Here is a 14060-nt window from a genome sequence, read left to right on the forward strand (position 1 = left end):
CATCCTGAGTCAAAATTCCTCTGCAGCTGTGAACATGTAAACCCAGAAAACAAGTTATCCGCTTCTCAAATACAGTGGTGGGACAGGCATAGGATAATCATTTCCATTTCATAAGGGAGATAGAAGAAAGAAGAAAGAATTCATGAGTTCAAGCAAGTCTGAAAGATAGCAGGGAACATTTCATTAGATTTTAAGAGTCACTAATAATACTATTTGGTTTAGTGCTCTGTTTTCCAAGCCCATACTGGTGGCACCCCTGCTTTTCAGGCCCTCGTTGGATAGACCGTGTGGTTTGGAGAGAGATGCACTAGACTGAAGAGACACTAGATGTGGCTCTTTTCAATAACCAACAATGTGACCTTGACCATGACATTCCAGAATCATGGTTTCTTTATTTATAAAATGAGATGGCTACCATCTCTAAGGTTCTTTTTTATCTCTAAAAATTATTTAGTTAGATAGGGAACATTAGCCTTCTTTTTGACAATTTCTTTTCCCCAAAAGAGGATAGATGGGCAATGATTCCAAAACAGAAAAGTGCAATAATATTTAGGGCACATTTATCTATCTACAGAGATCACTAACATGATTTACACAAAAGAGTGAAGGGGAAGTGGCCACTTTTCAGTATTTCTAACCAAGCAGCCAATCACAAAAACTTAAAATTATATTTGAAGACTGCTTAATACTGTGAAGTGCGGACTCGTAGGTATTGACCCAAAAATATGGTGCGCAGGTGCCTATTTACAGACCTGGCAAGTACTATAGCTCAAATTGCCATCATGAAGAAGCACTCTGTGTAACCAAATCCCTTCCTGCAAATCTGAGCAAATTATATTTCTGATGACACTTGGGACATCCTTCAGCAACTAATTGCCTACTCATTCAGCAATTCTCCATTTCTCTAGTTAAATTCCTAATCTTTTGCCTTTAAGATGCAGGCAAGAAGCGTTTCAGCAGAGAAAAAAAGCAGAGGAGTGAAAACGAGAGCTGATTCACGCCATTAGCAAGATATGACTCAGCAGGAGGTAAAGAATCCTGAGGTTAGCAAGTGTCCCAGGTTCAGTGCGCCAGAGCTCTGTCATCTCATTAGGGAGCAAATCATGCCAGTGAGTTAATTAGCATTGTCATTACTTACTAATATTAAAAGAACCTCAAGAAAGCCCCTACAGCATCTTACACAATCCAAATCTCTAAAAGTTTAGATTGACTTTCATTCCAAATATTCCATTAAGTATAATTCAAGCCACAATCTAATAATATTGGTCACTCATAAAGCTGAGCGAGGAATTGGGGGTGGGGAGGGGTGGGTGTCATCTGTCTTGGGGTGATGACTGTGCATATTGTGGGAGATCTATCAGTGATTTGGATTATTGAATATTAGAGGCAAGAAGAAATTTAGAAGTCATATAACCTAATATTGTCATTTAGTAGGTGAATCTCAGGTACAGAAAAGTGAATGAAGTTCCTTGCCCGGTTCCCTCAAAAGACCTGGGAAGGTTTCTTCCACTATATTCAATATTTTCCCAACTAAAGAAACTCTAAGCATACCACAAAATACAAAAGATTTTATCTTTTGGGGGTTTGTTTGGTATTTTTTTTTTCATTATGAATATCAGACAGTTCATCTCCACAGAGGCCAGAAAAGAGCAAAGTGACAGTTTCAGCCAAAGCATAGTTAATTTAAGAAAAAATAAATACCTACACACACATAAATGAGCAATGTTGAATATTTGGACATGCTTTGTAAAAAGTATCAGCCAGTTGTCACGCCTGAACCGCCCCCCCTCCCCCAACCTTTGTTTTACTGAAATGACTACAACTTGGGAGGAGGGAAGGATGCATATGGAATTAACAAACTAGAGAGCTTGAATTTGTGTCCTATTTTCAACAGTACGCTCTTGAATAGTATCAGAGTTGTTTTAGAGATTAAATGGTTGACATTCAAAGTGCCTAGTAGCCTGGTAGGCAAATAACTGTTTCTCATAAAACAACCATTATCTATTGTGGTTCTGGGAAGACTGTGAAGCCGGTACGATCCTCCCCCGAAGTCCTCCCTGCCAGCGCTCTGGACCAGTGGCATGGAAGAGTTTGGGAAATCTGCTTGAGGGCTGGAGCCTAGAGAAGGGGGCCACCCACTCACCAAGAGTTTTGAGAAATCGGTCTTAGATTTCTATGGAACCGGATGAAAGAGCCGATAACTGACCCACCGAGCCTCATACTGAGAAAGTGGCTAAAGAGAGCAGGAAATGAAAGCAAGTCTCAGTAGAAGCCCTCTTAGAGCTACTGACATGAAGAAACGAGAAATGGAGGAACAAATGGGCCTTATGAGAAGGAATCATCCCACCAACTGAATGAATTGGGTGAAGAAAGGGATCCCCCAACCTCTGCACAAGTCTGGAATCTGACCTCTCTAATGTGGAAAGGAAGAGTGAGAAATGCTGGCAACCCGCTTCTTCCAGGGAGATACCGTAGCCCTTGACTTGGGGGAAAGGGAGCCCTATCTTCTGGTCACAGCTGCACAGTGAAACTGCCATCAATGGGAGGAGGAAGCGGACCTGGCTCAAGTGCCACAGACTCCTAATGAGAGTTAGTCCATTTTCTTGAATAGATGTTGTTTCACTTGCTGTGGAGCCTTAGGACAATTTCCAGAGATTTAAATTGTTGGATATTTTAAATACTTTTTCTACAGCTACTCTTGTTTTGCTGAGGAGTGGGTCCACGGAGCTTCTTTTAAATTTTTGTTAATCCTCACCTGAGGATATTTTTCCCAATGTTTTTTTTAGAGAGAGTGAAAGGGAGGGAGGGAGAGGGAGAAAGAGAGAGAGAAAGAGTAAGAGAGAGAGAGAGAGATCAATTGATCGATAGGTTGCCTCCTGCATGGGGGTTGAACCTGAAACCCAGGTACATGCTTTTGACCAGAAATTGAATTCGTGACCCTTCCGTGCAGGGGTCCACCTGTAACCACTGAGTGACACCAGCCAGGGCAGTCCATGGAGCTTCTCATGGTACAATTCCAAAAGTTTACTTCTATTTCTTCTTTAATAAGCTTTGGTGGTTATGTCTTTTAAGGAATTCATCCAATTGATCTAAATTGATGAAGGTATTGGCATAGGAGGCTTATATTTCTGTATTATTTTTTATTATCTTTTAATATCTGTAGACTCTCTAGTGATATCACCTCCTATTTCTATAGTGGTAATTTGTATGTTTTTCTTATCTCTCTAAAGCATTGGTTCTCAACCTTTCTAATGCCGTAACCCATTAATACAGTTCCTCATGTTGTGGTGACCCCCAACCATAAAATTATTTTCGTTGCTACTTCATAACTGTAATTTTGCTACTGTTATGAATTGTAATGTAAATATCTGTGTTTTCCGATGGTCTTAGGCAACCCTGCTAGCTGTTCTCAACCTGTGTGTTGCGACCCACAGGTTGAGAACCACTGCTGTAGAGCCTAAGACCATCGGAAAACACAGATATTTACATTACGATTCATAACAGTAGCAAAATTACAGTTATGAAGTAGCAACGAAAATAATTTCATGGTTGGGGGTCACCACAACACGAGGAACTGTATTAAAGGGTTGCAGCATTAGAAAGGTTGAGAACCACTGCTCTAAAGAATTGTGAATTTTATAATTTTTCTCAAGAAACCAACTTTTAATTTTAATTATTTTATTGAATGTCTATCTATTTTCTATATTATTGCTTTCTGCTCTGATCCTTATTCATACCTTTCTTGTGTCCACTTTGGATTTTATTTAGTTTTTCTTTTTACTTTCTTAAGTTTTAAGCAGAGATCACTGACTTTAAAACTTACTTCTTTTATCATACAGTTAGTTGTTCAGTACTACAAATTCCACCCTAAATTCTACTCTAGTGGCATCTTACACATTTTGATTTGCCATTTTTTATTTAATTCTGCCACACGAAATGGTTTGACTGATGTTAAATGTCTAACTTCTCTGTATAATTGGCCCCTAAAACTGGTGGACAATCATCCATGTCACAGTCATAGAGAAGAGAATTTGGTGGGATGGATGGTTCAGACAATAGAAATTCACAAGCCTCCAATGAGAGAGAACATTGGGGCTAAACCTCAGCTAGAAAGCCCAGGATGGGGAAAGAATGAGAGTGTCCCTCATGAAAGGGATCTAATCTTGGTCAGAAGCATCAAGGCTCCAGGACAACTTACTGAAGTTCAAGGCCAGACTTAAGAGGAGCTGGATCAGGAAACCAAGGCAGATACACAAGCATATAAAGTAAATAAACTCAGGCACTGAATATTAGGAATGAGGGAACAAACTACTTCTGGTCTCTCAGACTGCTGAAGAGCCTGTGGCTGACTGAATCTTTTAGAGTATTACTAGTAAGTCCTCATAGCTGGAAAGAGAATGTACTAGTATATTCTCTTGCTTTTGGGTAAAATGCTCTGAAGATATCAATGAAACCCATCAGACTTCATTGCCACAGAGAGATCCATAGATGGCTGCCATCTGCTCTGGGCTTGGAAGTGCCCAGGTGAGGCCTAGGCTGGCATTTCCTTGTTGATCTAGTGTTTCATTTAAGGTTGCCATTTCCTTGTTGATCTTCTGTCTGAAAGATCTATCCATTTATGTCAATGGGGTGTTAAAATCCCCTACTATGACTGTCAGTCTCTCCCATTATGTTCATCAATATTTGCTTTACATATTTAGGTACTCTTATGTTGGGTGCATAGATGTTTACAAGGGTTATAGTCTCTTGTTGGATGGTTCCCTTTATTATTATGTAGTGTCCTTCTTTGTCACTTACTATAGCCTTTGTTTTAAAGTCTATATTGTCAGATATAAATATTGCTACCCAAGCTTTTCTTAAATTTCCATTTACACAAAGTATCTTTTTCTATCCCTTTTACTTTTAGTCTGTGTGTATCTTTTGTTCTGAGGTGGGTTTCTTGTAGACAGTATATATAAGGGTTTTGCTTTCTCATCCATTCAGCTACTCTATGTCTTTCTTAAAAAATCTTTTTTGTTGAGATTATTACATATGTCCCCCTTTATCCCTCCAATTGCCTCCTTCCACCTGGTTCCCACCCTGCCCCAGGCCTTCACCACCTTATTGTCTGTGTCTATAGATAATGCATATATGCATATAAGATCTTTAGTTAATCTTCTCCCTCTCTCCCCTCCCACCTTCCCTCTGAGATTTGTCCATCTGTTCCATGTTTCCATGCCTCTGATTCCATTTTATTCATCCATTTATTTTGTTCATTAGATTTCTTGTTTACTTATTTTGATTTTATATTCAATTGTTGATAGATATGTATTTATTGATATTTTATTTTTCATATTTTTCTTGTTCTTGTTCTTAATCTTCCTCTTCTTAAAGAATACCCTTCAGCATTTCATGTAATGCTGGTTTGGTGATAATGAACTCCTTTAGCTTCTTCTTATCTGTGAAGCTCTTAACTGACCTTCAATTCTAAATGATAGCTTAGCTGGGTAAAGTAGTCTTGGTTGTAGGTCCTTGCTATTCATCACTTTGAATGTTTCTTGCTACTCTCTCTGGCCTGCAAAGTTTCTGTTAAGAAATCAGCTAATAGTCATATGGGTGCTCCCTTGTAGGTAACTAACTGCTTTTCTCTTGCTGCTTTTAAGATTCTATCTTTGTCTTTAACCCTTGACATTTTAATTATGATGTGCCTTGGTGTGGGCCTATTTGGGTTCCTCTTGTTTGGGACTCTCTTCTGCACTTCCTCAACTTAAAAGTCTATGTCTTTCACCAGGTAGGGGAAGTTTTCTGTCATTATTTTTTCAAATAGCTTTTCAATATCTTGCTCTTTCTCTTCTTCTGGAAGTCCCATAATGTGAATGTTGGTACGCTTGAAGTTGTCCCAGAGGCTCCTTACACTATCTTATGATTTTTTGGATTTCTTTTTCTTTTTACTCTTCTGATTGGGTGTTTTTGCTTCCTCATATTCCAAATCATTGATTTGATTCTCAGAATCCTCTACTCTACTGTTGAATCTCTGTAAGTTACTCTTTATTTCAATTAACGTATGCTTAATTTCTGACTGGTCCTTTTTCATATCTTTGAAATTCTCAGTAAGATCCTTGATGGTCTCATGCGGATCCTTGAGTAATCTTATAACCATGGTTTTGAAGCTCTCATTAAGATCCAGAGCATTGTTTTGAACTACGTATCCAGTAGTTTGTTTGCTTCCATTCCTTTCATTTGTGACATGTTTCTTTGTCTCCACATTTTGGCTGCTTCCCTGTGTTTATTTCTATGTATAGGTAGAGCTGCTATATCTCCTGGAATTGGTAGAGTGTAATAGGTATCCTGTGCAGCCCAGTACTCAGCCTCCCCAGTCACCTGAGCTGGGCACTCTGGTGGGCCCCTGTGTGGGCTATGTGCACAGTCTTGTTGTAGTTGAGCCTTGATTGCTGTTGGCATCACTGGGAGGAATTGCCCTCTAAGCCAATTGGCTGTCAATACCAGCTGTGTCTACAACAGAAGAGCTGCTGTGCAGGAGACACCTCTATTGCGCAGGACTTGCTTCAGTGGGGCTTTGGTCCTCATTGAGTCTGTTCCTTGAGTGTGTTGCTTGTGGATGTGTAGAGTTGTAATCTGGTATGGTCTGAGGTTGTCCACTGGGTGCACCGGCTCTGGGGCCTCTTAGGAGGTGCAAGAACAGCCACTGCCTGTGGCCACCAGTAGGAGCCACAGAGAGATACAGATGGCTGCCATCTGCACTGGGCTTGGAAGTGCCTAGATGAGGCCTAGCTGTGAAGTAAGACAGGCTGGTACTAGCACCGGGTCTTGGGCCTCCTATTGATAGATTTGGGGCATGCTGATGCCAGCTGCTGCCCATCTGAGCAACTTCAGGAAAGTCTGAAGCCTGAGCCAGGACAGGCCACCCACATGGAAAAGTTGCTGCAAACAAGGTGGAGCTGTAAATTTAATGGGCAGGGTCTCAGCAATCACCAGGGCTGAAATAATAGTGTGGGCTGCACTGATGGAAACTTAGATATGGCTGCCAGTCAGCTCTGTGATGGGGGAGGTCCCAGCACAGGAACAATGACCCCTGCGAGCACCCCTGTCTGGGAGAAAGATGCCCCTTGATTCCTGCCTTGATGCCAGACACTCCAGTTCCTCCCATATATCTCTGGTTCCCCCAAGCCATTGCCCCAGCACTAGAGCTCAGAGGGAGCAAGTCTGTGTAAGTTCATGCACCAGCCCTTTAAGAGGGACTGCTTGTGTGTCCAGCAGCCTCTGTGTCACTCAACCACAATCCCCACTGGTGTTTACAGCCTGCAGTTATGAGGACTTCTCCTCCCAGCTCTGAAACCTTGGTTTGGGAGGTCTGGTGTGGGTCTGGAACACCTTGCTCCTCATGGGGGTCTTTGCAGCCATGATATCTCTCTGGATTATAAAAGCACCACACATGGGTGTTGGACCAGCCCATTCCATGCCTCTGCCTTCAGCCAGATATCAGGTGGTTCTGAATGATGGTTGTTCTGTATTTTAGTTGTAATTAAAAAAAATCTATATATCTATATATCTATTACTGATTTCAGAGAGGAAGGGAGAGAGAAAAAGAGAGAGAGGGAGTAGCATTGATGTGAGAGAGGTACATCGATCTTGTTTATGCACCCCACTGAGGATCGAACCCACAACCTAGGAATGTGTCCTGACTGGGAATCAAACCGTGACCTTCCAGTGTATGGATGGGACAATGCTCCAACAAACTGAGCTACACCAGCCAAGGCATCATTTTATTCTTTTAACTACGTCCCTCTGTTTTTTTCTTCTTCTACTTTTTAAATATATATATTTTTTATTGTTGATAATATTACAGATATCTTCCATCCACCCCCTCCAATACCTTTCTCCTCCAAGTCCCTACCCCCCTCCCAAGTCTTCACTACCCTATTTCTCATGTCCATAGGCTATGGTTTATCTCTTCTTGTCCTCCCAGCCCCACATTGAGATATGTCAGTCTGTACTATGCCTCCATGCTTCAGGTCTTATTTTTTTAGTCAATTCATTTTATGCATTAGAATCCACAAATAGGTGAGATCATGTGATATTTGTCTTTCTCAGATTGGCTTATTTCACTTATCATAATATTTTCCAGGACCACCCATACTGTCCCAAAGGGTAACATATCCCTCTTTTTTACAGTGGCATAGTATTTCTTCTACTTTTTAAAGCAGGCCCTTTAACATTTCTTGTAATATTGGTTTGGTGGTAACAAACTGCTTTAGCTTTTTCTTTTCTGGGAAGCTCTTTATTTATCCTTCAATTTTAAATGATAGCCTTTCTGGGTGAAGTAGTCTTGGTTGTAGATTCTTGCCTTTCAACACTTTGAACACTTCATGCCAATCCCTTCTGGCCTGAAATGTTTCTGTTAAGAAATCTGCTGACAATCTTATAGAAGCTCTCTTCTAGGTTTTCTCTTGATGCTTTTAAGATTCTCTCTTTGTCACCTTAGCAGGTTTGGCTCAGAGGATATAGCATTGGGCCATGGACTGAAGGGTCCTAGGTTCAATTCCAGTCCAGGGCATATACATCAGTTGCAGGCTCAATCCCTAGCCCTGGTTGGGGCCCATGTGGGAGGCAACCAAATGATGTGTCTTTCTCACATTGATGTTTCTCTCTTTCTGTTTCTCCCTCTCCCTTCCACTCTCTCTAAAAAATTCAATGGAAAATATCCTTGGGTGAGGATTTAAAGAGAGAGAGAGAGAGAGAGAGAGAGAGAGAGAGAGAGAGAGAAAAGATTCTCTCCTTGTCTTTAACTTTTGCCATTTTAATTATAAAGTGTCTTGGTGTGAGCCTTTTTGGGTTCATTTTGTTTGGGACTCTCTGTGCTTCCTGCTTCCTGGACTTGTGTGTCTTTTTCCTTCATCAGATAGGGAAGTTTTCTGTCATTTCTTTAAATAGGTTTTTGATCCCTTGCTCTCTCTCTTCTCCTTCTTGTACCTCTATGATGTGGGTGTTTTTATGCTTCATGTTGTCCCAAAGGTCCCTTAGACTCTGCTTATTCTTTAAAAAAATATTTTTTTCTTTTTGCTTCTCTGATTGTTTTTTTTCCTACCTTGTTTCCAAATTACTGATTCAATTCTCTGTTTCAACTAACCTACTTTTTATTCCTTCCAATGTATTCTTGATGTCAGACATGGTATTCTTCATTTCTGACTGGTTCCTTTCATGGCTTCTATATCCTTTTTCATGATGTGGTAGTTCTCATTAAGTTTCTTGAATATCCTTATAACAGTTACTTGCCTCTATTTCACTTAGCTCTTTTTCTAGGTGTTTCTCCTGCTGTTTTTATTTGAGGCAGGTTTCTTTGTTTCTCCATTTTGGCCCTCTTGTGTCTGTTTTATGTATAAGATAGCTCTGCTATGATTCCCAGTCTTTTTGGGGTGGCCTTATGTATTAGGTGTATTGTGGGACTCAGTCACTCAGTCTCCTTGATCACTTGAACTGTGCTCTAGGAATATTCCTTGTATGAGTTATGTGGGCACTCCTGTTGTAATTGAATCTTGATTGCTATTGGCCCATTAACATGTAGGATTGACCCTCAGGCTGGCTGACTGTGAGGCTCAACCCTGACCATGCCATGCAAGCTGTTGTGCAGGATCTAACCAGATGAAATTAAATTCGCCTCAGCAGTGTTTGGTGCTTGCTGAGAACTCCCTTTGAATATACTGCTTGTGAAGCTTATTGGAACCTGCTCTGATGTTGTCTGAAGCGGGCCACTGTGTGTGTTGGTTCTGAGCAAAACTTTGTTTTTATAATGTTTAAAAAATTGATTTCAGAGAGAGGTAGGGAGAGAGAGAGAGAGAGAGAGAGAGAGAGAGAGAGAGAGAGAGAGAGAGAAATGTCAATGTGAGAAAGAAACATTGATCAATTGCCTTCCACATGTGCTCTGACTGGTGATCAAATCTTCAATATGGGTATGTGTCCTGACCAGGAATTGAACCTACCACCTTTTGGTGTACAGAACAACTTTCCAACTAATTGAGCCACACTGGCCAGGGCTTGGGCAAAAACTTTTTTAGCTGATGTAGTCCCATTTGTTTATTTATTTTTCCTCCCCCTTGCCTGAGGAAATATATTAGAAAAATATTACTAAAAGAAATTGCCAAGATTTTACTGGCTATGTTTTCTTCTAGGACGTTTACAGTTTTGAGTCTAATATTTAAGTCTGTATTCAAAGACACTAATTTGAAAGAATATATGCACCCCTATGTTCATTGCAGCGCTATTTATAATAGTCAGGATCTGGAAGCAGCTCATGGGCCCACAATGGAACACTGCTAAGTCATAAAAAATAAGAAACTCTTACGCTTTGCAACAGCATGGATGAGTGTATTATGCTAAGTCAAATAAAGCAGTCTGTGAAAGATGAGTACCATATTATTTCACTTATATGTGGCATCTAATGAATAAAATAAACTAGTAAACAAAGTGGAGACAGATTCATGAATAAGGAGAACAGACTGACAACAGTCATAGGGGAGAGAGATTGGTGAGAAGGGTAAAGGGATTAAGCAAAGGAAAAAAAAAAAAAATAGAAAGACTCATAGACACAGACAACAATATGATGATTGCCAGAGGAAAGAGTCGGGTGTTGGGAGGAGGTAGAAGAAGGTAAAGTGGGAATAAATGGTGATGGAAGGGGATCTGACTTGGGGTGGTAAGCACACAATATAATATACAGATGATGTAGTATAGAATTCTATACCTGAAACCTGTATAATTTCATTAACCACCTAGAGGCCTGGTGCATGAATTTGTGCATGGATGGGGGCCCTTGGCCTGGTTGGTGATCAGGGCCGATTGGGGAAGGACCGTGGGAGGGCTCCAGGGCATGTCCAAATCTCTCGCCCAGTCCCGATCTGCCAAACCCCAGCAGCAAGCTAACCTACCGGTTGGAGCATCTGCCCCTTGGTGGTCAGTGCGTGTTATAGTGACTGGTCAAATGGTCGACCGATTGGTCAGACACTTAGCATATTAAACGTTTATTATATAGGATGTCGCCTCAATAAATTCAATTAAATAAATAAATGTAAAAAGCACATAAGTTGAAATAATTTAAAGATGATAGGAAAAACTGCTTTTACTTTAAATTAACATATTTTTTTTTATTTTGGGACAAAGCCTCACAAAAACTGTGGAAGAGGGAATGGATATAAACTGCCCATTAATAGTGCCATCAACCTTGCCACTATTGACATTTGGACTGGGTAATTCCTTGTGGTGGGGGGCTGTCCTGTGCATTGTAGAATGTTTAACAGCTTTCTAAATGCCAGTAGCAACACTCCCCACAGAATCATGATAATCAAAGAAGTCTCCAGAAATTTTAAAATGTTCCATGCAAGGGGGTGGGGCGGAGACTCCCCACCTTCCCCACCATTGGAGACCACTGTGTAGGTTGTGTTTTACTTCAATCAAAGGTTGCCTCGTGCTAAGCAAGCTGGAAGCAGGAAAGGAATGAGATAAGATTCCACGCACTCCTTCTGCCAATTTTGTAAAACCCTGTCTCTTAGAGAAGTGGGACAACAGCGACGACTTGAAAAGGCTCGCCAGCCACACACTTTCCTTATGCGTGGGCCCTTATTTCTCTGCTCATGCCCTGGCAATTTAGCAGTTCTGATGGACAAGTTGTCCTGAGCATGGTGAGAGCAAAGAAAACCTCTCCCTATAGGTGACTGGTCTTTACTTATTGCTCCTGTTTCCTTCTCTTTGGCCTTGAGGGCTCTTTTTAACCTTTAAACAGCACTTGGAACTGCACTCACTTTTCTGGCTTCCATGACATCACACTCTCACAGGCCTCCTACTGGCTCAATCTTCTCAGTCCCCTTTGTGGGCTCTTCCTCTACTTCCCCATTAAATACTGGCATTCCTCAAGGTGCAGGCGCAGGCACTATTCTCTTCTCACGCTGTCCTTTCCCTTCATATTCTTATCCATGACCATTGACGGCTTTATTCGGCTATGGTCATAGACCAATGACTAAAATTTATATGCTTTGACCAGTCCTATTTTTTATACACTGGATCCTTATATCCAATTACTTACTTGAAATCTCCACTCAAGGATACCTCAAATTTGTCATGCCCAAGATCAAATTTTTTTAAATTATTTTTTCTTTTTCTTTTTTTAATTCTCACCTGAGGACATGCTTTTAGTGATTTTAGAGGGAGAGGAAGGTGGAGGGAGGGAGAGAGAGAGAAACATCATTGTGAGAGAGAAACATCCATCAACTGCCTCCCACATGTGCCATGACAGGGAATCAAACCCACAACCTTGATATGTGCCCTGAACAGAAATTGAACCCATGACATTTCCATGGATGGGTGGATGCTCCAACCTACTAGGCCATACCAGCCAGGACCCAAGATCAAATTCTTGATCTTCCATCCTGTCCTAACCTACTCATCTTCCAGGGTCCCTATATTCATGAATGGCACCTACCTCTCTGCCTCGTCCTCTTCACCTTACTGGCTTTGTGTCATACTGGCCTTCTCTTTGTTCTTCAAATGGACCATGCTGTCTTCCTCCAAAGGACATGCTCTCTCTCTCTGTCTGGAACATTCCTCTTGCTGCCATCCCCTACACTTGGACTCATCTTTCTGATCTCCACCCTAGCACTACCCCACCGGAAGTTTTTCCTGGCATTTCAGTGTACATTAGGTTCATCTGATACTTGCTTCCATAGAACCATGAGCTCCCTTTGTTTCATGTTATTGCATGTTCATCCATCAGTTTCTGACTCCTTCTCTAGATGATAACTTCATAAAGTCTGGGGCCATATCTGTTTTTGATCTCCATTTTACTCCATTGCCTATATTTTTGAAATTAATAAATGCATGCATCAATATAAAAGAGAGAATTGCTTTCCTGAACTGAGTTTTTTGCCTTTACTTTTTATTCATATTGTTTTCACATACTGACTTTTTATTTTTATAAAATCTAATGTATCCATCTTTTCTACTTTAAGGCCATTTTTAGAATTGCCTTTCCCACCCCAAGATTACATAAATATCCACAGAAATCTTCTTCCAGTACTTTTATGGTTTTGTTTGTAAGATTTAATTCTTAAATCCATCTGGACTTTATTTCTGAAAGAAATGAAATAGTGCCAGCTATTTTGTTTCGGAGCCAATTTCTCCTAAATTGAAAACTTCAGCTATATCTGGAAGTGTGATGTCATAAAATAAGATTTGGAATCAGATGCCCTGCATTAAAGTTCAGCTTCACCACTTGGTCATTGTGCAAATGTTAGCCAGTTATTTATTCTCTTTTAGCGTTATCAGAAACCTTTAGGAGATGAGAATTCAAGGGAAGAGTCAGTTCATGAATCCTCATGAAAAGGGCTATTGAAGAGGCTGGATAGATAGCCTAATTATTGAGTGTGAGCTTGAATCAGACTATCACCATGCCCCTCATTTTATCATCTGTAAAATGAGATAAAAATAGTAACCTTCCTGGTATGGTTTATTGTGAGGGTCAAATAAAGTAGTGAATGTAAAGCACTTAATCATGGTGGGGATAAGTTATAAGCAATGGTTACCATAGAAAGGGATGCCATTATTTCAGTGAGGATAATAGAGAAGATGCCTCGCTCATACTTTCTTGAAGAACTAGGAAAATATCTTGTCCGAGTATACTCCAAAATGAACTTGTAGGAACAGTAAAGAAAAGGAAGTAGAAACATTGCCAAGTACTTTACTGGCCATATGACCAAAATCACTCTCTCTCAGTTCTAATTTTTTGTTATTATTGTTCTTGCAAATCTGTTCATGGTCTATTCTTATCATGGGCAGAGTAACCTCTAATGTTTTCCAGTTTTAAGGGAGTAAGCTTATTAAGTTCAGTAAATTACTACCTCAAACTTCATAAAAACCAATATCTTTGATATGGACAGATTTTAATAATATCCCGGGATATGAATGTCTTTAGAAAAGAACTGATAAATGTGTCATATAGTATAAGTAAGCAAGTGGGATGGAGGAGAAGATTTACTTCATATGCCAAATCATAATGAATCTTTCCATTAATATTT

This window comes from Eptesicus fuscus, chromosome 6, assembly GCF_027574615.1.
Source record: "Eptesicus fuscus isolate TK198812 chromosome 6, DD_ASM_mEF_20220401, whole genome shotgun sequence".
Classification (NCBI taxonomy): Eukaryota; Metazoa; Chordata; class Mammalia; order Chiroptera; family Vespertilionidae; genus Eptesicus; species Eptesicus fuscus.